This window comes from Panthera onca, chromosome B1 (assembly GCF_046562875.1).
Source record: "Panthera onca isolate mPanOnc1 chromosome B1, mPanOnc1 haplotype 2, whole genome shotgun sequence".
Taxonomy (NCBI): domain Eukaryota; kingdom Metazoa; phylum Chordata; class Mammalia; order Carnivora; family Felidae; genus Panthera; species Panthera onca.
Genome location: NC_138342.1, coordinates 207,464,159 through 207,487,508, shown reverse-complemented (window position 1 = coordinate 207,487,508; position 23,350 = coordinate 207,464,159). Strand labels below are relative to the sequence as shown.

Genomic DNA, 23,350 nt, shown 5'->3' with positions numbered 1-23,350 from the left:
TAGATTTGTGTCACCTAATGGGTAGGGTTAAGAAAAATGACATCATGAACCACTACATAGCACTCACATTGGGATCATCCTCCTCTGTGATGTACTGTGGGTCTAGATAGACTCTCTAGCAATGGAAGGAGACCATCTCAAGAGGTTAGAACTTTATCAAACTGGAATGCCAAATCCTTCTTACTTACCTTGCCACTGGAAATAAGGCCAGGGAGAGTCTGTTTGCTATGGTTTGGCCATGCTGCAAAGTACAATAGCTATAGACCACACTTTGTGAGGGGGTGTTTCATCCTAAACTGAACAGTCTCTACTGAAGGGCTGGGGAAGTTCTGCCATGTGACAGCAAAATAAACATACTCTCTTTTAACTCCTCTAGGAGTGGAAGTCCAGAAACATCATGCCAGTTTCAGTTTGACATTGTCAGCTCATGATAATCATTCTCCTAACGATACCATTTTCCTCCAGTGTCATAGAGTCAATCAGTGATGGTCATTGTAAACATCAGTTCACCTGTAGGTGTCAAATTCTAATAAAACCTATTCTTGCTTTTGGTCAATAAAGAGGATAAAGTAAAATTTCTTAGTGCTTTAAGCCTACCAATCATATAATTTCCATTCAGTGTAGTGTCGTTTCCAGGTGTGGTCCCAAAGCAATATTTTTTAACAAATCATAAGCCGTACACTTGTAATTTCCTCTATTTTTCGATTGTGGATTTAACATGAATTTTGCTTTCTTCCTTAGGAGCAGATAAAAATACTGAAGAAGACTCTATAACCAGGTAGGATTTTTATGGATTTGTAAAAATGACATTTGTTGGGGCACCTGGGGGGGCTCAGTCAGTTAAGGGTGTGACTCTTAATTTCAACTCAGGTTTGTGAGTTCAAGCCCCACGTCGGGTTTTGCGCTGACAGCCTCCTTGAGATATCTTTCCCTCTTTCTGTGTGTACTCACTCTCAAAGTATAAATGAATGAAATGAAGTGAAACGGAAAATGAAAGGAAAGGAAAGGAAATGAATGAACTGAAAATTACGTGTTTCCTAAGGGAACGCAGAGAACAAAAGCAGTTGTTGAGTGTTCTACCCTGGACTAGACACTATATCCTATTCGTAACATCTGTTCAGTTATATAGTCATTGTATAACTTTGCAAAGTAGCTGTGCTATTGTAGCCTACTTTTTATTACTTTGGCAACTGTGGTTCAGGGAGGTTGATTACCCGCCCCATGATTCCATAGTTAATGAGTAGCTGACCTGGGGGTTTGCCCGTCAGCTTGTGTAGCTTCCACATCCATTCTCTGGTTCCTCAGCAGCACTGAGATGAAGATACAGATCCTAGGGCAGATCAACTCAGAATGTCAAAGGTAATGATGTCGGAACTCTAATTTAGGGTTTTCTTAAGAACCCAGGTTAGTCCAAGCACAAGGCCTCATATATTTGACCACTAGTGCTAACAAAAGTTATTAGTGCAGTGGTAACTAGTCCCTTGTTTTTACCATCCGAGATTTTAGGGTGGATGTCAGCTATGGCCATGGTGTCATGGCTTTTACATAATAAGCAAGATCTAGTCAGGCAGCACCTTAGATGTAGTGATATCCCCTCTTCTTGACACAAATGAGCATTCTGTAAGGGAAGGATATTTTATTGTAGACCATGTTATGTTAATTAAATTCAGCCTCTATTTCGAGGATATTGCTATATGATTCTGTGTTGCCTAAGTTCCCAGTCTGGTTTCCCTTTAGGCTAGTACCCTTGACAAGTTCTAGGAAGCTTTTTCTTTTTTTGGAGATTTTTTTCCCATGACTTTTCTGTACTGTGTTTTTGCCTTTTGACTTTCTTCTCTGGGTTTCTTGGTATTTCTTTTTTTTTCCATTAATTTTTCTACTTCGGCCAGCTCAGGACTCTCCATTTTTCCAGATGCCAAATCACAAGCACTTAGAATCTCAAGATTTGGGGAACCTCAGAGATTAATTCATCAAAATACCCTCTGGTACTTCAACCTATGTTTAACCTCCCTGTCCAATGGTTGTTTCCATGGAGAATTTGAAACTCAAAAGAGATTGAAGTGACCTGTTTGGATATGATAAGTGACAGAAATGAAATTAAAATTCGGGTTCTTTCTTTCTTTCTTTTCTTTCTTTGTTTTTTGTCTTCATCTTGCAGGAAAATGTTTTAATAATAGAAAGCTGGGGAGTGGGTCTAATGAATACAATGAAGGAGAGTAAGAGTCGAATTAGCAGAGGAGACCAGGTTTCAAGAAGAACATCACTGATTTGGATAGGAATAAGAGTTTTAGAAAAGATATCAGAATATGGGGGTTTATGCCAAGTGAGATAAACGTGAATGACAGGGATGAAAGACCCAGGATTAGGGGAATTGTTTAGAAAGGCATATTCAAATAGAGAGTTCAAGAGGGTCGTGACCAGGTTTCTGCTTTTGTGTGTGTTGGTTTCATTGAAGGTGCGAGCATACCTCAGATTTTCTGATGAGAGAGATTAAAAATCATTTGAGCTTCTGGGAAGAGTCTGTTTACAGCAAATAGAAATATGATACCATCTACTCCCTTCCAAACTTGGGAAGGATGACTTAGATCCTCTCAAGGAATTGGGGGTGGGGGTGGAGATTCTGAACAACAGAGATGTATGGCCCAAAGCAAGCTGTCTCCTCACTCCACCTCTTTTCCTAAATCTGTGATACCCTTCCCATGTACCTGTAGGGCTGGGCAGGGGTAGGACTGACTTGTCAAACCAGCAAGGGAGCTTCATCTGGATAGGTGATAACATGCCTATGTTGAGGTGACTGTGTGGATGACTGAGACTCCCAATTAGCTTGTTCTCCAGGAGCAAGACATGGCTGCTACCCTCGCTCATTTGAGCCCATCCTTGTTGTAGGAGTCTGTGCCTTCATAGGCTAAAGATTGAAAGGTTGGGAATGCCACAGAGCCGTGCCGAAGAGTGATGTAGGAGTGGGAGCTCATGGGGAAGAAAATATTCAGGCACCATATAGAGAAATAGAGGCTCAACTACCGGGACCATTTTGATCGCACCCTACTCCTTGGGTAGCTGAATGCCCCTCAAGGCTTGGAAAGTCTTCTGGTTATTATGGACCTAAATAAGCCAAGACCAGTGTGGGAACAAAGTTGGCCTTGGGAGCTTTTAATCTTTTAATCTCTAGTTAGTACTTCCACTCATAACATAGAAACCTTAACTTTGGTATATTTACTTAAACGGAGATCTACCTGACACACAATGTAATATGTGATGCAACAACTCTGGATGTTTCACCATGCTCGCCATAAGTGTAGCTCCCATCTGGTAATGTATAATTCTATTACGATACCACTGACTAGATTCCCTATGCTGTACCTTTGAGCCTTGTGATTCATTCATTTATAACTGGAACCCTGAACTTCCCTCTCCCCTTCACCCATTTTGTCCATCCCCCCACCTCCCTTCCCTTCTGGCAACAGTCAATTCTCTGCATTTATGCTTTTTCACTGTTTTTCATCTCAGCTTTTTCACTGTTCATTTGTTCCCCTTTTTAGATTCTACATAGAAGTGAAATCATATAGGATTTGTCTTATCTGTCTGAATTATTTCACTTAGCCTCATACCGTCTAGGTATATCCATGATGTTGCAGATGGCAACATCTCATCTGTTTTATAGCTGCATAATATTCCAGTGTGTGTGTGTGTGTGTGTGTGTGTGTGTGTGTGTGTGTATGTGCATGTGTGTGTGTGGTCTGTTCATGTATTGGTGGACACTTGGGTTGCTTCCATATCTTGTCTATTGTAAATAATGTTATAATAAAGACAGGGGTGAATATGTCTTTTCAAATTAGTATTTCCATTTCCCTTGGGTAAATAAATACCCAGTAGTTGAATTACTGGATCCTATGGTATTTGTATTTTTAATTTGTTGAGGCCCCTCCATACTGGCTTTCATTGTGGCGATACCAATTTACATCCCATGACCAGTGCACACAGGCTTTTTCTCCACACCCTGAGCAACCCTTGTTGTTTCCTGTGTGTTGAAACTGAGCCATTCTGACAGATGTGAGGTGAGAAGTCATTGTGGTAACATTTATAGATATAATTTTCAACCATTTCATAGAATTCCCTACCTGTCACACTTGGTTATGCAAACTCAGACTGGGTCTTTCCTGGAGATTTCACAGGTTAGGAGAGGTGGAGGCAAAATAGAGAACTGAAAGTTTTTTTTTTTTCAATATATGAAGTTCATTGTCATATTGGTTTCCATCCAACACCCAGAGCACATCCCCAAAGGTGCCCTCCTCAATACTCATCACCCACCCTCCCTTCCCTCCCACACCCCATCTATGCTCAGCTTGTTCTCAGTTTTTAAGAGTCTCTTATGCTTTGGCTATCTTCCACTCTAACCTCTTTTTTTCCCCTCCCCCATGGGTTTCTGTTAAGTGTCTCAGGAACCACATAAGAGTGAGACCGTATGGTATCTGTCTTTCTCTGTATGGCTAATTTCAGTTAGCATAACACTCTCCAGTTCCATCCATGTTGCTACAAAGGGCCATATTTCATTCTTTCTCATTGCCACATAGTACTCCATTGTGTATATAAACCACAATTTCTTTAACAGGGTCCAAATGTTGAAATAGCTATGCTCTGAAAACCGTAAAACACTTATGAAAGAAATTGAAGGTGACAGAAAGAGAAAGACATACGATGCTCATAGATGGGAAGAATACATATTTTTAAAGTCTCTACAGTACCCAAAGCCATCTACAGATGTAATGCAATCCCTGTCAACATACCAACAGCATTTGCCACAGAGGTAGACAAACAACCCTAAACGTTGTATAGAACCACAAAAGACCTTGAGTGGCCAAAGCAATATTGAAAAAGAGGAAACCTGGAGGTATCGCAATCTCAGATTTCAAGTTTTTTTCAAAGCTGTAGTAATTCAAACAGTATGGTGGGTACTGGCGTAAAAAATAGCCACATAGCTCAATGGAATAGAATGGAAAACCCAGAAATAAATCCACCACTGTATGGTCAGTTCATCTTCCACAAACAAGAAAGACTATCCAGTGGGGAAAAGGCAGTCTCTTCACCAAATGGTGTTGGAAAAACCGGACAACCCATATGCCAAATAATGAACCTGGACCAATTTCTTTACCATACACAGAAATAAACTCAAAATGAATTAAAGACCTAAGTGTGAGACCTTAAACCACAAAAAATCCTTGAAGAGAGCACAGGCCGTCATTTCTCTGACTTTGGCTGTAGCAACATTTTACTAGTTATGTCTCCTGAGCCAAGGGAAATAAAGCAAGAAGAAACTATGGGGACTACATTAACCTATAAAGCTTTTGCACAGTGAAGGCAACCGTCAAAACTAAAAGCAAGCTCTGGGATAGGAGAACAATTTTGGAAATGTTTTGCAAATCCAGTAAAGGGTTAGTATCCACAATGTATAAAAAATTGATACAAGTCAACATCCCCCCCCCCCCGCCAAAAAAGCCCAGTTTAAAAATGAGCAGTGGACATAACCAGACACTTTTCCAAAGACAACATGCAGATGGTCAACACACACATGTAAAGATGCTCCCCAAAACTACAACGAGATACCACGTCACAACTGTCAGAATGGCTACACTCCAAGACACAAGAAGCAAGTGTTTGCGAGGATGTGGAGACAAAGGAAACCTCTTGCACCATTGGTGGAAATGCAAATGGGGACGGCCTCTGTGGAAAACAGTATGGAGGTTCCTCAAAAAATTAAAACCAGAACTCTCCTATGATCCCGTAAATGCACTACTGGATACTACCAAGGGGAATACAAAAACACAAATTCCATGGGACACATGCACACCTGTGTTTATTGCAGCATTATTTCCAATAGCCAGTGCAAGCGTCCACTGACAAATGAGTGAATGAAGAAGAAGTCCTATATGTATGTATGTGTGTGTATATGTAATCCATACACACACACACACACACACACACACACACACACACACACACTGGAATATTACTCAACCATGAAACAATGAAATCTTGCCATTTGCAATGACCTGGATGGAGCCCGAGAGTAGTATGGTAAGCAAATTCAGGGAAAGAGAAATACCATATGATTTTATTCATGTAGCGCTTAAGAAACAACAATTGAGCAAAGAGAAAAAAAAAGGGAGAGACAAACCAAGAAATAGGCTCTTAACTGCAGAGAACAAACAGATGGTTCCCAGAGAGGAGGTGAGTGGTGGGAGGGGTGAAAGAGGTGATGGAGATGAAGGAGTGCCCTTGTCATGATGAGCCCGGGGTGAGTATGTAGTTGGTGAACCACTATATTAATAAGCTAATATAACCCTGGATCTTACTATTACTGGAATGAAAATAAAACTTAATGAAAAAATCAGAGGCCAACTTTTAATTATACCAAGAAACTTCGTTTAATAAACAGCTGAACTTTCATTTAATTTTTGAAATTTTGTTTTAAATAAATGAACATGTTTTTGTTGTGTATTTTTGCTCTAAAGGCTTTCCGACAAACCTGGTCCTGATGATTCATGGTCTACATCAGCTAGCCAAGACTTAGATTTTGGTACCAAGGTAAAGTACCCTCCTGTGAAACTCACTTTCCTGCTCTGAATTGAGTTTTCTCCCTTATTTACTCTGAAAATTTAAGAGGAGCCTGTGTATCATCATTTTATGTGTGTAATGGAAAGTTAGCAAGATCAAACCACTTTACAGATACAACACGCTTTGAATGTTTTGTTTTCTTTTGTTTTGTTTTACTTTGGTAAATCCTAGAGGTGGAGGCTGATAAAAGAATGGGCTGGAAAATATATAATGACCGTCAGATTATATTGGGAAAAGCTTTCCCATAATGGAGGAAATATGTCATTTGGTTAAGGATAAGGATTCTTACTGTGATATTAACATGACTGATAATACTCATGCCTAAATGAAACCCGATTGGGTCCAAGTATCTATTGTAGGTTGCCCCCCGCCCCGGGCAAGTTTTATTTTGGTGAGATACAGGATTTTCCTTTGGCTCTATCCTTTGTTCTACATTTAGACTAAAATCATATTAGAAAATGTAGAAATTTAGATGTTTACATTATTTCTCAATATTTACCTCACAAAGGTGTTTCCCTGTAGTTTTGAAATAACTCCAGGAAGAGTAAGTTAAAATTGTGAATCTCCCTGAAGAATATGTGTTTCTGAAAAGAGTAGCTCTATGAGCAGAGGCTCTTCATAGCCAAGTTGTTAAATTTCTAATTTCAGAAGTCTTCCATATTCTAACTTTGAAAAATATCTCCTCTTGGTCCTTGTGTCAGATTATAAAATTTAAAGTTTCAGACATCTGATATTTATTTAAATATTCATTTCAAACCCCTAAATCATTATAAGCTACTGGAGGTTAGGAAACATACTTGTTTGACTTCTGGAGCTCCTGAATAAAGTCTTGCTTGGAAGGAGCAATGTCATAGTTTTCGAATGTGAATAAATGAATAGGGAAATGGAATTCCATAGAATGGAATTTGAAAAGTAACGAAATACACATGATATATCACAATTAAATATTTGAATTTAAAAAGTAAGGCTTCAGTTTATATTCCGTTTTAGCGTTTAATACATATAAACGCAAATGAATTCTACTGAGGAAATCAGGAGTTACATAAGAAAGAAGGTTACAGTATATTTTTAGTATCCTCCCATTGTGAGCTTAGAATTGCAGAGAAAAAGTCCTCACCCTTTGTTTGTGTAACCCCATCTGTGCCCCATTACATGCATCCTTTGATGGTTCACATTTCGTCCTAGAATTCTCATTCCCAATTCTTTTTCCATAGTGAAAGTTGATGTGTTAGGAACCTCTCTTTTTCTGTTCTTTTGTTAGTCTAGTAATAATTTATAGCTTTTCGGAAGTGATAGATGCCAGTAATTGAACATTTTTTATAGTGAAAAAACTTAAATTCTTTATTACAGTGTTTATAACCAGATAACTGTAGAGTGATAAAAGTCAGTATTATTAGGGATATACTGTGAATTGAAGCCTCTGTTTCACGTATAGATTTTATATATATCTTTAAAAGGTTTAAAAGAGACTATTGTTCATAGTATATTCCCAATCCTACTTATGTACCCATTAAAAAGTGTATGTTGTTTCCACGTACCTTATTTTGCTCACATTTCACCTTTTCTTCCTTGTCCTAAGCTCATGCTTGATTGATTGGTCATGTCTTATTTTTTTTTCCTTTTTTCCTCTTCTCCCCCCATGCTTTTAAAGGTATTTTTGATGTTTTTAAAGTTTATTTATTTTGGAGCGAGAGAGAGAGACAGAGTGCAAGCATGGTAGGGGCAGAGACAGAGGGAGACACAGAATCCAAAGCAGGCTCCAGGCTCCCAGCTGTCAACACAGAGCTCAATATGGGGCTCAAACCCACAAACCTTGAGATCATGACTCATGAGCTGAGGTTGGACGCTGAACTGACTGAGCCACCTACGTGTTCCCCCCACCATGCTTTTTTTTCATGGTTTACCCCTATAATAATATTTCCTTGCAGAAAACATTTCTATAGTGTCTGTTCTTTTAGTACATCACTTTCTGTCAAATCCATTGTCAACATATTGGTTATGGAATTCTATTGTCTGTGTGTGGTTTTCATCCATGACTCATTGCCCCACAAGGTTTATTATTCTTTTTTCCTCTTTCTTGGAAGGATCTGAGCTAAATGTTTTCGTAATGTTTGTATTTCTCCTGGAAAGGGAGGGAGAGAGAGAGAGAATTAGCAAGTGCTAGTATGGAGGGGCAAACAGAGAGGGAAGGAGGGAATCTCAAGCAGGTTCTGCACTGTCAGCACAGAGCCTGATGTGTGGCTTGAACCCCACTAACCGTGAGTTCGTGACCTGAGCTGCAATCAAAAGTGGGTCACCTAACTGACTGAGCCACACAGGGGTCCTATAAGGAGCTACATTTAACAGTCATATTTGTCTTTAGTGTTTTGAGAAACAGAAGCCACTTAAACTATTTGCAATTCCAACTTACCAACATACGATACCACTGAAGAGTAAGTTTGAATATTTTCTCTTACAAGAGATAGTTCATGCCAGTATAAATCATGCAAACACTTCACAAGATAACATATTTAAATTTCTTAGTGTTAGTATTTTCAACATGCTTTCAAGTACCTAGGGTTCAATATTTATCTGAGGTTACTTCGGTAAAGCATTTACCCAATATTAATCAGTTACAGGTACGGCGAGTAACATTTTGAGACTACCTATGAGATATCTTGTAATCCTCACCACATGAGAAAATGGAGACTGGTAATAAATAGTAAACGGCATAACTGAGATGTGAATCTACATTTGAATGATTCCAAAACCTGTGTTCCTTGTGTAATGGTGCTCATTTTGTAATGGTGAATATTACAATGATTTTATTGAATTGGATTCTTGTAATCCTTAAAGCTATTAATTTTATTCTAGAATGTCCCAAAACCACGCGTAGCAAAGCTACTGCTTTCTTCTTGGCAATTTATGAAAAACATTAAGCTATTGGGAGACTTGTATTATTCACTAATTCTTGTCCATTCTTGTGTTATTCATTTATTTGAAGTTACAGATATTTTCATGTCCTCTTTACTTTGTTTTCTACTAAGTGAGGGCAAAACGTGGCACTGTGAAACCAGAAGGCGGAACCTGAGGACAACAATCCTGATTCTGAAAATTAAGATGTGGCTGAAACTCTTTCCAAACCACCAGCCAGAGTTTATGGTGATTGTCTTCCTATTTTACCATCATCTAAATCTCTTCTGAAACCTTCTCTCAAGACGTTAGCTGTCCTTGGTCTTGCAAAGGTAAGTTGTTTTGTTTTATACTGCCCCCACCCCATACCATCCTCTTGCTCCTTATAATGATGAAAAGAATCTTAGGAAGAAACGGAAGTCCTCAAGATCATAATAGAAATCAGTGTAATGACAACAGAGAGGAAGGTACAGGATTGAAATTTATAAAGTTTGGTGGGAGTAGACAATTCTCGGGTATGCCTTTATGGAAGCAAAGAAGGAGAAAGCAGCTGGAAAGAATAGCTCGATGCATATGAAGATGAGGAGGGGGGTGAAGGGGAAGAATTCATTTTAGAGGGGCGAGAGGAACTTAAAGTATGAAGAGTTGAGAGAAAGTATCATAAAATCACAGCAGCAATAGTGGGATTAAGGCAGAGCAGATGCTCTTTAAATTATAAAAATGTGGGAGAAAATATTTTAAGTGCAAGTTAAGAAAAAAAAAACCAGGTAACAAAAAAAAATGCTTAGACTCTTCTGAATGACTTACAGCTGATGTCTGTGAAGAACTGGAAGAAATTTTTGCCCTTACGTTTCAGTTTAATAAGGGTGATATCCTAGATTTAGTTTAGCAAAACCTGTTTCTAAGGAATGCAAAGTGAAATCTGTTTCAGGCCATACCAGGTTGATTGCGAATTTTCACTTTTTGGCTATTGTCTTTTTGGGGTTTCTAAGGTAACTTACTGTGTGGTATAATCTTGGTATATTTTAGGTCTTTTTGAGTAGAAAGAGAGGAAATAAACATTTATTCTTTTCATTAAGTAAAATTTCTGGTGATGTAAATAAGGTTCTTTATCTGTGAAATGAAAAACTAAATTTGAAGCTGCAACACTGAATTTGTTTTTGTTGTTGTTGTTGTTGTTTTTTAGCTTATTTATTTATTTTGAGAGAGAGAGCAAGCAGGGTAGGGACAGGGAGAGAGGGGAGAGACAGACAGAATCCCAAACAGGCTCTTCATTGTCAGCACAGAGCTCGACACATATTTCAGACTCACAAACTGGTTTGCGAGATGATGACCTGAGCCCAAATCAAGATGCTTAACTGCCTGAGACACCCAGCTGCCACTTAAGGTGCCACACTCTGAAAGAAAAAAAATATATAAAATATGTTTTCTGCATTCTGAATTATCTTTTTTTAATTTTAAGTTTTCAACTGTTTATATATTTTGAGAGAGAGAGATTGAGACGGAGAGAGAGAGAGAGAGAGAGAGAGAGAGAGAGAGAGAGAATCCTAACCAGGCTCTGTGCTGCTGGTGTCAAACCTGACACACAGCTTGAATAACCTGAGCCAAAATTAAGTTGGACGCTTAACCAGCTGAGCCACCCAGGTGCCATTCTTTTTTTAATAGTATCTGAATAGAATAGACACATGCACACATACCAAATGAATGAACTCAACATGTATAAATTTTTGTCTAATATGAACTCTTTGTCATGACAGAATCATAAGGCAGGAAAGGTTTCCAAGAGAGTATTAAAAATTCTTTATAGGAGATGATTTTTACTTTTTTGAAGATTTCCTACAATAGATACATTTTTAAAACAATATTTTTGAGAGAGATGGAGCATGAGTGGGGGAAGGGCAGAGAGAGAGGGAGACACAGAATCTGATGCAGGCTTCAGGCTCTGAGCTGTCAGCACAGAGCCTGACACGCGGGGCTCGAGCTCAGGAACCATGACATCAAGACCTGAGCCGAAGTCGGATGCTTAGCCGACTGAGTCCCCCAGGCACCCCAAGATACATTTTATGTTATTCAGGGGAAACTTTAGTATTCATAGTTGTTCAATTTAGCATGTAAATTCTTTCATGTGTAAAACTGAGAAAGACTGCTGAGTTGATTTTTTTTTTTTTTTTAGTCCCTTTCTTCTTTCCGCCTGGGAATGTTCAGTCCTGCTTGATAATCACACATGTACTTGAAGATTTTAAAATCTTCAAATTGGATGATCATAAACATATTAGTTGCTTAATGCTAGATTCCTTCTCGGGTCCTTAACTACCTTCCAATATGGTGTAGATAGGAAATTAGAGCTCTTCATATGCTGTTCCCAGTGGAATAATAAAACTATATGAAATTTTAAATCGGTTTTTATATTTATATTAGACTTCATGGTAGTTCTGGAAAATGGCTCAAAATTCTGTAATCCTGTATTTCTCTTCTATACTTTAAATCTTGCCCCTTAAGGTTAATTTTTTTATTTGTTTTACTATTTTTTTTGATTCTTGAGAGAGAGTGAGGGAGCATATGAATCGCGAGCCAACTCCATGCTTCGTGTGGACCTGACTCAGGGCTTGATCCCACGTCCTTGGGATCATGACTCGAGCTGAAACTAAGAGTTGGATGCTCAACTGACTGAGACACCCAGGTGTCCCAAGATTAATTTTTAAAAAGCAGTATTCTTATAAAATCCTGAATTAGTGTTTCACAGTTAAAACATTTTATGACTCTTAATGCCATTCATTACAGAAATGAATATTTGTCTATATTAGTAAAAGCATATTTTACATCCTTAAACTAACGTTGAAATATAGAGTTGAAATCTTGAATCTCATGTTTTTTATCCCCTTGCTTTTGTGATTGTATTATTTTTACTCTTTAAAAATATTTTTAGTGTTTGTTTATCTTTGAGGAGAGAACGTGAGGGAGAAGGGGAGGGGTAGGGAGAGGGGCACAGAGGATCCAAAGCAGGCTCTGTGCTGACAGCAGAGAGCCTGATGCAGGGCTCGAACTCATGAACCAAGAGCTCATGACGTGAGCCAAATTCAGAGACTTAACTGACTGAGCCATCCAGGCGCCCCTCCCCTGTTTTCATTATTATTCTTTATTTATTCTTTATTTTTATTATTTTACACTTTAGTGTCCAGTTAGGTAATATATAGTGTGTACAGTGTAGTCTTGGCTTCGGGAGTAGATTCCCGTGATTCATCACTTCCGGATAACCCCAGGGCTCATTCCAACATGTGCCCTCCTCAATGCCCACCATCCCTTTTTCCCACCCCTATAACTCCCCACCCCCATCAACCCTCAGCTTGTTCTCTGTCTTTTAAGAGTGTCGTATGGTTTGCCTCCCTCTAGGTATTTGTCACTATTTTTTCTTTCCCTTCCCCTATGGTCTTGTGTGAAGTTTTCAAATTCCACATATGAGTGAAAACATACGATATCATTCTCTTGACCGACTTATTTCACTTAGTATCATACCTTCCAGTTGCTTCCACAGTGTTGCAAATGGCAAGATTCCATTTTTTTTCATGGCCGAGTCGTATTATTCCATTGTAGATAGACCACCACCTCTTCTTTAGCCATTCATCGGTTGATGGACATTTGGGCCCCTTCCATAATTTGGCGATTGTTGATAGAACTGCTATCAACTCTGGGGTACATGTGCCCCTACAAATCAGCACTCCTGTATCCTTTGGATAAATGCCTAATAGTGCTGTTGCTGGGTTGTAGGGTAATTCTATTTTTAATTTTTTGAGGAACCTCCACACTGTTTTCCAGAGCGGCTGCACCAGGTTACATTGCCACCAACAGTGCAAGAGGGTTCCCATTTCGCCATATCCTCGCCAACATCTGTTATTTGCAGAATTGTGAATGTCACCACCACACTCTGACCGATTGAGGTGGTATCCCAGTGGGGATTGATTTGTATATCCTGGATGATGCGTGATGTTGAGCATCTTTGCATGTGTCCGTTGGCCATCTGGATGTCTCCTTTGGAAAAGTGTCTATTCACGTCCTCTGTCCCTTTCTTTGCTTACTTGGTTTTTGGGTGTTGAGTTTGGCAAGTTCTTTGTAGACTTTTTTATACTAACGCTTTATGTGATATGCCATTTGCAAATACATATCTTCTCCCATTCCGTCGGTTGCCTTTAAGGTTTGTTGATTGTTGCCTTTGCTGTGTGGCAGCTTTGTATCTTGATGAGGTCCCAAAAGTTCACTTTTGCTTTTATTTCCCTTGCCTTTGGAGACATGTCAAGTAAGTAATTGCTGCAGCCGAGGTCAGAGAGGTGGTTGCCTGTTTTCTCCTCTAGGATTTTGATGGTTTCCTTCTCACGGTTACCTTTTTCATGAATTGGAGTTTATGTTTGTGTAAGGTGTAAGAAAGTGGTCCAGGTTCACTCTTGTGCATGTTGCTGTCCAGTTCTCCCAGCACCATTAGCTAAAGAGACTGTCTTTTTTGCATTGGCTACTCTTTCCTGCTTTGTTGGGGCTTAGTTGGCCTCACATCTGTGGGCCCATTTCTGGGTTCTCCATTATATTCCATTGGCCTCTGTGCTTGTTTGGAGCTAATACCGTGCACTTGAGGAGTCCGCCTTTGTAGTACAGGCTAAAGTCCGGGATTGTGATGCCTCCCCCACTCTGGTTTTCTTTTTCAACCTTACTTTGATTGTTTTGGGTCTTTTGTGGTTCTCTCCACAGTTTAGGATTGTTTGCTCTAGTTCTGTGAAGAATGCTGCTGTTATTTTGATTGGGATTGCATTGAATGTACACATTGCTTTGGGTAGTATTGACATTTTAACAATGATTGTTCTTGCAACCCATGAGCATGGAATATTTTCCGGGTTCTTTGTGTGTTCTTCAGTTTCTTTCATAAATTGTCTATAGTTCTCAGCATACAAATCTTTTACCTCTTTGGTTAGGTTTAATGCTAGGTATTTTATGGTTTGGTGCAATGGTAAATGGGATCCATTCCTTGATATATTTTTCTAATGCTTCATGATTGGTGTATAGACATGCAACCTATTTGGGTGCATTGATTTTTTATCCTGCAGCTTTGCTGAATGCATGTATCCATTCTAGCAGGTTTTTTTGGTGGAGGCTTTCAGGATGTCCACATAGAGTATCGTGTCGTCTGCAAACTGTGAAATTTTGACCTCTTTGCCAACTTGGATGCCTTTTATTTCATTTTGTTGTGTGATGTCTAATGCTAGGATTTCCAACACCATATTAAACAACAGTGGTGAGAGTAGAAATCCCTTCCTGTTCCTGATCTCAGGGGAAAAGTTCTCAGTGTTTCTCCACGGAGGAGGCTATTAGCTGTGGGCCATTCATATGTGGCTTTTAGGGATTGAAGGTCTATTCCTTCTATCTGACTTTCTTGAGGGTTGTATTAAGAAAGGGTGCTGTATTTTGTCAAATGCTTTTTCTGCATCTATTGACAGGATCATATGGTTCTTATCTTTTCTTCTCTTGATGGGATGTGTCATGTTGATTGATTTGTGAATATTGAACCAGCCCTGCCGCCCAGGAATGAATCGCACTTGATCCTGGTGAATCATTCTCTTAATATACCGTTGCATTACGTTTGCTAGTATCTTGTTGAGAAGAAGAAGAAGGATTAACTCTGCTTCAAATGTCTGGTAGTATTCCCCTGAGAAGCCATCCTGCCCAGGACTCTTATTTGTTGGGAGATTTTTAATAACTGATTGAATGTCTTCACGGGTTATGGGTCTCTTCACGTTTTCTATTTCTTCCCGTTTGGCTTTTGGTAGTGTGTGGGTGTCTATGAATTTGTCCATGTCTTCCAGGTTGTCCATGTTGTTGGCATATACTTTTTCATAGTATCCTCGGATTCTTGTTGTATTTCTGTGGTTTTGGTTGTGATCTCTCGTCTTTCATTTGTGATTTTATCTGTTTGGGCCTCTCTTCTTTTTGAGAAGTGTGGCTAGGGTGTTATCAACTTTGTTTATTTAAAAAAAAAATCTCTTTTATTCACTGATGTGTGAAACTTTGTTTTTGGATTCTATAGGATTTATTTCTGCTCTACTCTTTTTTGGTTCTCTTCTTCTGCTGACGTTGGGCTTTCTTTGCTGCTGTGTTTCTAGTTTGTTTAGGAGAGAAGTTAGTTTCTGTATTTGGGACCATCCTTGCTTCTGGAGATAGGCCTGGATTGCAATGTATTTTCCTCTAAGGACTGCCTTTGCTGCATCCCAAAGGGTTTGGATTGCATGTTTTCATTTTCATTTACTTCCTTATGGTTTTTAATTTCTTCCATAATCGCCTGGTGGACCCATTCTTTCTTGAGTAGGAAGTTCTGTAACCTCCATGCATTTGGAGGCTTTCCATTTTTGTTCTTGTGGTTGATTCCAAGTGTCTGAGCATTGTGATCTGAAAATATGCATGGTATGATCTCAGTCCTTTTATATTTGTGGAGGGCTGTTTTGTGACCCAGGATGTGATCTATATTGGAGAATGTTCTATGTGCACTTAAGAAGAATGTGCATTCTACTGTTGTGAAATGAAAAGATTTCAATATATCTGTACTGATATCCATGTATATAAATGTATATATTAAGGCCAATATATATCTATGTATATATGAATACATCTGGTCCAATGATACATTGGATCTGTGTTTCCTTACTGATTTTCTGCCTTGATGATCCGCCTATGGCCATGAGAGGAGTCTTAAAGTCGTCTACAATCATGGTATTTGTATGTATACATTTATTCATGTTTGTGATTCATCGATTCATATATGTGGGCGTTTCACTTTGGGGCCATAAACATTTGGAATTGTTAGCTCCTCTTGATGGATAGACCCCTTAATTATGATCCAATGCCCTTCTGAATCTGTTACTAAAGTCTTTGGTTTAAAATCTAGTGTGTCTGGTGGAAGTATGGCGACTCCAGCTTTCTTTTGACTTCTAGTAGCATGATAGGTGGTTCCCCATACCTTCACTTTGAATCAGGAAGTGTCCTGGGGTCTAAAATCAGTGTCTTGTTGACAGCATATAGATGGATCTTGTTGTTTGGTTTTGTTTTGTGTTTTATCCATTCTGATTCCCTGTGTCCTTTGATTGGGGCATTGAATCTATTCACACTCAGAGTGATTAGTTAAAGATATGGATTTAGTGTCATTGTGTTATCTGAAGGTTTCATGCTTTTGGTGAGGCCTCTGGTCCTTTGTAGTCTCTGCTGCTTTCCACTCAAGGAGTTGCCCCTTAGGATCTCCTGCAGGACTGGTTTAGTGTTCATGAATTCAGTAAGGTTTTGCTTGTCTTGGAAAGCCTTTCTGTCACTTTCTATTCTAAATGACAGCCTTGCTGGGGAAAGGATTCTTTGCTGCATATGTTCCCATTTAGCACATTGACTGTTTCCTGCCCCTCCCTTCTGCCCTGCCAAGTTTCATTAGATAGGTCTGCTGCTACCCTTATGTGTCTTCCCTTGTCAATTAAGACCCGTTCGTCCCTAGCTGCTTTCAGAATTCCCTCTTAATCTTTGTACTTTTCCGGTTTCGCTATGACATGTCATGGTGTTGACCTGGTTTTGTTGATTTGGAAGGGAATTCTCTGTGCTGCCAGGACTTGAATGCCTGTTTCCTTCCCCAGATGAGGGAAGTTCTCAGCTATCTTTGTATCTTTTCCTATAACTGGAACCTCACAATAGGTAACTTTGTGTCTGCCTACACATTGTAAGATGGGACAGATTAATTTTTGTATTTTGTGTTTATTTGAAACAGAATTTTTCTCATTTGATATTGAAATCCCCAAAGGATTAAAAGTTGGATGTGAAAAATTAGGGCCCTTTAGTAAAATTGGTCATAACCTTGGGGTAGAGGCCCCTGTTCCTTCTGTGACACCACAGCCTGATGCCAGAGAAGACATGGTTGTTGCCCCTTTGGTGAAAGCATAAAGAAGGAAATGCAGAAAGCTGGACAGTTATACCACATAGGGGAAAAGTGTTACTCACAATCCAACACCAGAGAAACATTTCCCAGGCCTCTGTTCCCAAAATACTCCAAAGTCCATGTGTTCCTGGGATGAGGAGCAAACACATGCAGGTCCAAGGGGAGGCGACCTCCATGGGGAGCAGTTGTCAGAGATGTGGGGCATTCCTGAAAGGAATTCAGGCAAATTAAACCCTATGGGGCAGTGCTGATCGCCCTCAGATGGTGGTTTATGATCTGGGGAGCAGCAGGTCCGTTGACAACATAAGGAAACCAAGCCCCAGGAGATCCACAGTGAGACGTCCTGACCTGAAGGGGAGCAGCTCTCCAGTACCAGGAGAGTTCAGGGAGCCCAGGTCATGTGTTATTAAGAGAGATCACAGAGCCCTGGTGGTCCCATACTGGGAAAGCCTACAGAGCCCAGGGTCCTCCCTTTCCTGCCACCATGTCTGGTCCCAGGCAGATGACTCAGCTCTGCTCCCCTGAGTTCAGAGGGGCCTCATGGCAGGAGGGTGGGGTGCTCCAGGAGGTGGGATCTGAGTTCCAGAATGCTGAGATACAGGCCTGATGTTAAGACAATCGAAAGTCAAGGGTACTGGGATGCTCACATAGCTTGTTTTACTAGTCAACCCAGGCTGTGCTATTAGCCTTAGTGTCCACATCTGACTATAGGACATAACTTGGCCTTCTTGATCGGTTGTCTGTTGGACTCTGAGATATGAGGTTGAATCATTGCCCCGTGCCTACAAGACATAAAGAGCCACGTGGCAGGTTGCCACATGATCCTCTAGGGCAGGGCACTCCTGGAAGACCCTGCTCAGGTCTCTGCCTGGTTCCCACCTCCTGGGAACATTCAGCATTGTCTGAGGAGATGGAGATGATCCCGGATGTCAGCAGGTGCTACATGAAGGAAGGCCAGCCATGGGAGGAGAGCAGGACACACCCTGTGCCACCTTCTAGGGCCCAGGCTGTTACACCCTCTGACCTCAGCCCAAATAAATTCCCCTGCTGTGTGGACTTGACCTCCATCATTCACTTCTTCACTCCCTCTCTCATTACCTCCCTCATTCACTCACTTCTTCCTCATTTAGCAGGTGATCTCTGGTCCCTGCCATGTGCCCAGCACACTGACTCCATCCATGAGCATGACCCCAAGGGGTCACCACATGAGGCATCTTCCTTTGCAGAGTCTGTGCCTTCCTGCACTCTGCCTCCTTTGACGAGGCTCAAGTCTGCTGTGTGACCGTGTCCCCCTGACCAGCTCTGTCCCCAGGGCTTGAGGTCCTCAGGAAATCTGTGCTCCCAGGCTGCCAGGAGAGGATGTGCCTGTGACTGTGGGGAAGGACCGAATACTCTGGCAGAGTTCAGGGTCACAGATGCGACTCTTCTGCAGGGGCAGGTGGACTCTGGGGGCATGAGGTGTCATCAGCAGGACTGCAGTGCTGTCCTAGTGCATTGCCAGCTTCAGTTTCCCAAATCCAGGACCAAGACCCTAACAGCACCTGCCATACACCCTTGTGCTGTCAAAGTGACAGTCCCCATCCTGTGTCCCTGCTTGCAGCCTGCTCTCTTTGCATTTGATCATGTTCTGTCCTGACTTGGGGAGGTGGGGTCCTTCTTCTGTGTGATAAGATTATAAACAAGGAACATGGAGGATCCTGCCTTTGTGTAGACTTGGATTCTCAATGTTTCTCTTATCTAGAAATAGAGTGGATGCAGAACTGAATAAAAGAGTGGCTACTGTCAGGAAGGAGAAAAGAGCCCTGAGTAAGGGTCTTTGCTCTGTATTTTTAGCATCAGAAGGCTTACCAACATGATGGATGTATAGAAAGAATAAAAGGTTGATTATTAACCTATGTGTGTGAGAGAAAGGAGCTTTTTATGTTATGTGGTGTTAGGGTTTGGGTCAATATAAAAAACAAATCCTGGCATCCAGCAGATGGCTCTTCATGACAGGCATGAGACACATTGTCTGTTTATCTTAATTTGCCTACGGATTAGACAGAGAATGCTACCTCAGAGTTAAGAAGGCAGGTTTCTGTTGCTGGTTAGCTCTGCTCCAGGTGATTTCACCCTGTTGAGGCTGTATTTATCCCTCTTTACCTGTATACCTATTCTGGAGCTTCCATCTTCTGAAAGCAGCTTTCTGCTTTTGTACTATGCTGGGGGTGCTTTCGCCCTGTTTACGTAATCTTGGATGCTTTCACTCTGTGTCTTCCTATTCCTGTGTCTTTGTTCTATGTTGGGGGTGCTTTCCCCCTGCTTACCTCTTCTGGATGCTTTCATCCTGCGACTTCCTTTCGTCTGTCTTTTTCCATGCTCAGGACGCTTTTTCCCTGCTTACCTAAACTTGGATGCTTTCATCCTTAGCCTTGTTAACCCATTGGTACAAGCTCTGGGATTCCTATACTCAATTCCTACAGTCCCACCTTTTTTTTTTCTTGGTTTTCTCTAGTTTTTTGTTCACAGACCATCATGACAAGTTCCTGGTCCTTGTTTTGTTTTTGGGTGGCTTGGCGGGTGACTCTGCAAAGATATAAAAAGAGACACGGTATAAGTATTCTGCTTCCCAGAGTTATCCAGAATTTGACATGTGTGCTGGCTGTAAGTGAGAAAAGATTTAAGTCATGCCACATTGCCCACGAATCAGGCCATTCATTTCTAATTTGGTCATCTGTATATTGTAGCTGTTGGCTCAATGTCACAACCAAATTTCCTATAATGTTAGAGGCATACAAAGGAAAAAAAAACTGTAAAGGTGTGTCTGGAAAGCATCCCAGGCTTGGGAGTGACCATAAGGAATGGCAGTTATGCAAATATGCTGGTAGTTAGGGTCACGGGGCAGTGTAGAGTGGAGGAACAAGGCCTTTTTCCAATAAACTCCACTGCAGCTTCAAAAGCTTCAAGGCAGGCCAAAGCTTGTCTATCAATAGAAATTTGGTTTATTAATTTTTTGGTAGTATTGACCACAAATTTAACGAGGACATGGGCTGTTTGATGCAGGCTGATTCCAGTGACAGTGGCAGAGGGGGTAATGCTTACTGCTGCTAAGGTGCCCATGATTAAATGGCCAACAAATCATTTTTGCCTTAAAGCTGAATACCAGTGTTTAACAAGCTTGGAAAGTGAGCCTCGTCCTGATGGATGCATACAGGGCTCAGAGCTATTAAAAGGAACCCAGGCTGAGACACACTAAGAACTAATAAAGAGGAGAAATTTAATTGGTAGATGTTATATTTATTTACTCAGGACATAAACCCACCCATGGTGGTAGAAATGTTATACTTATTTTCTATTGGTTGGGTTTGTAAAGGGAGGTAATAAAGAGAATGTAGGGAGAAGGAATGCAAATAGTGGCTCATGCATGTTGGTCATTGTGCCAGGAGGCCCATGTTTTGTTAATATGCTTATTTATATAAATTTCATCATGGCTAACACTATGAGTCAAGAAGGGAAGGCCTAGGGCTCAAAGATTAACAACCATTTTACATTTTCCTTTATGAGTAGAAATATAGGGCCAGACCAACCTCTGTCCTTCCAAAAAAAAAATATATTTTTCTTACTAGATTGGTCGAAGGATATGGTCTTATTCGAATATTTTGTTTCAAGGTGGCCTCTGGGACCCCAGTCAATTAAAGTCCAAGTGACCTAGCGAATATTATGCTCAGTCTCTCCGTACCAGGTTGTCCAAGGAATATTATTCCAGCGGTGGTATGAATACTTGAGACTAGAGCAAGCTAGAGGATTAGGAGTGTGAGATAAGTTTGTTTTTGAGGTATATCAAAATTTGTGGCTGAGAAAAATTTTAAATTGTCTGGCCTTGGAGAGGTTTTGGGCTATACATGTAAATGTCAGTTGATTCTTCATTTGAGACAGGCATATAAGTTGCTCAGTTTAGTAACACACTGAAGGAGGTTCTGAAGTAAGCCACCATTGTGGTCTGGGCATATAAATCCAATACCCTTGTTCAGCTTGGAAGGGTGGGTTAAGCTTGGCTCCTCCCATGATCTCCATGTCATTATTGCTAATAGGTATATCCCCATCTAGGAGTGTTAAGCTTGTCACATATAGGTGTGTTATGTAGATGAGCATAATCTAAATATTGAGCTTGGCCTGGACAAATGAGGGCAAGGAGAAGAATCAGGGTTACCTGTATCGAATTCCTGTCAGTGATTGAGATCATGGCTATCAGATGCATTTCAGAAGTATATGCAATACCATTGTGTTGTAAGAGGATGCTTGCCTGGTTAGACAGACATTTGAGGCTTCCCAATGTTATATCAGGGACAAAGACTTGCATTTGCGAAGTGGCTTCAGGGTGAAGAGTCAATGAAGAGGGTTCTTCCAAAAAGGGGGGCGTGGTTTCCCATTGAGACTCATTTTCTGGAAGTCCTGGTCATTTGGAAGATATGGTGGTCTCCACCATGCCAAGGTACTGCTTTACCAACTGAGAGGGAACCCACAGAAGTCCAAGAAAGAACACAGTCCTAAAAGAACACAAGCATATCCTCACCCCAGGTGGAAGTTTAGTGGGCCCAGTCTGTGTGGGCCCCCCTCCAGGGGTTTTGTATAGCACCATAGGATGAGAAGGTTTCTCTGATTTTGAAGAATGTGGCATAGCTGTGGTTAGTCCTTGAGGATTAAGATTTTAAAAGTTAAGAATAATCACAGCAGAAAAAGGAGCTGAGGTTGTTATGCAGACAGCCAAGGTATCCCCCCCCTTTTTTTGACATATATTTGAGCTTATTATGTTCTCATTTTACAATTGCTTCGCCTTATAGATTAAAAGGAATGCATAATTCTGACCAAGCCTTAAGTAAACAACTCAAAAGGGCATGCTATTCTGTTTTTTTAAACCCTATTTGTTAAGATCGTGTTTGTTTGTTTGTTTATTTATTTATTTTTATTTATATCTTTAACAAAAATATGTTTTTATTTTCATATCCATTTTTACATATCTCTTAGTCTTTTATACACAGAATGACTTTCTTTATTTACATTAGCCTAATTACATTTAGCAGAATTTTAAAGCTTAGAGACTTAGTCTCTAGTGAAAACTTAGCAGTAACATTTGTGAACTCTGCTATATCAGAAATTTTGTAGGTGGCAGACTTATGAAGCACAAATTATATTTTTAATACATTGTAATAACCTTAGGTTGTTTTTTTTTTTTGCCATAGAAACCCATAGCACAAATCTATATTTACTAAGCAATGCTTCAGCATTCTATTTGTTGTGGTAGAGACCTCAATGTCCAATGGACTTAACTTAATTTATCATTTAAGTAAAAATTAACGTGTAAGCATACCAAAGTCCCTGAAGGGCATTTAAACAATTACCCATGAAAAGTATAGATAGACAAAGTTAAACACTGCTTTACGTTATCCTTTTGGTAACAAATTGGAACACAGATATCATGAGCTAATTTGACCTTCAGTAAAACTTAGTAGAATGAATGTTTATTATTCAATTCTGATCATTTAAAAGAAATGAGCCCTGGGTGTTGTCTGCAAATCAATTTATCAATCAATTATATTAAAATAAATAAAATGAACGTCTATCCTAATTTTATTTCATTTGTGTCCTCTTAAAAGTTTACCATTGTCATTTTTTCCTGTGGAACCAGTGAGGAAATCTGAAGTGGGTGGTGAAAGTCAAAGGGGGAAATTTTTTGCTCTTTGACAATGTGGAGGTAGTAGGTAATGCTGCCTGAGACACTGAAGAGCCAGATATGCAGACCTCACCCCAGGTGGTGCAGAAATTGTAAGAGGGGGAAGGGAAGGCAGCAAAAGTGAGGTGCCACCAAGTAGCCTGGAGGCAGACAAAGGTAGAGAAAGAGTTCTCATGGTCCCAAAGCCTGTC

At 40.2% G+C, this 23,350-nt stretch overlaps 1 long non-coding RNA gene across 1 annotated transcript in view; it reads left to right on the top strand.

Annotated features, from left to right (window-relative positions):
• Positions 1-739: 739 nt before the first annotated feature.
• LOC144614898 (uncharacterized) overlaps positions 740-23,350 on the top strand; it is a 33,650-nt gene continuing 11,039 nt past the window's right edge. Inside the window, exons 1-3 of the long non-coding RNA XR_014137665.1 lie at positions 740-778; positions 6,510-6,582; positions 9,639-9,836. This is a non-coding gene — a long non-coding RNA (uncharacterized LOC144614898). The remainder of the gene's footprint in view (positions 779-6,509; positions 6,583-9,638; positions 9,837-23,350) is intronic.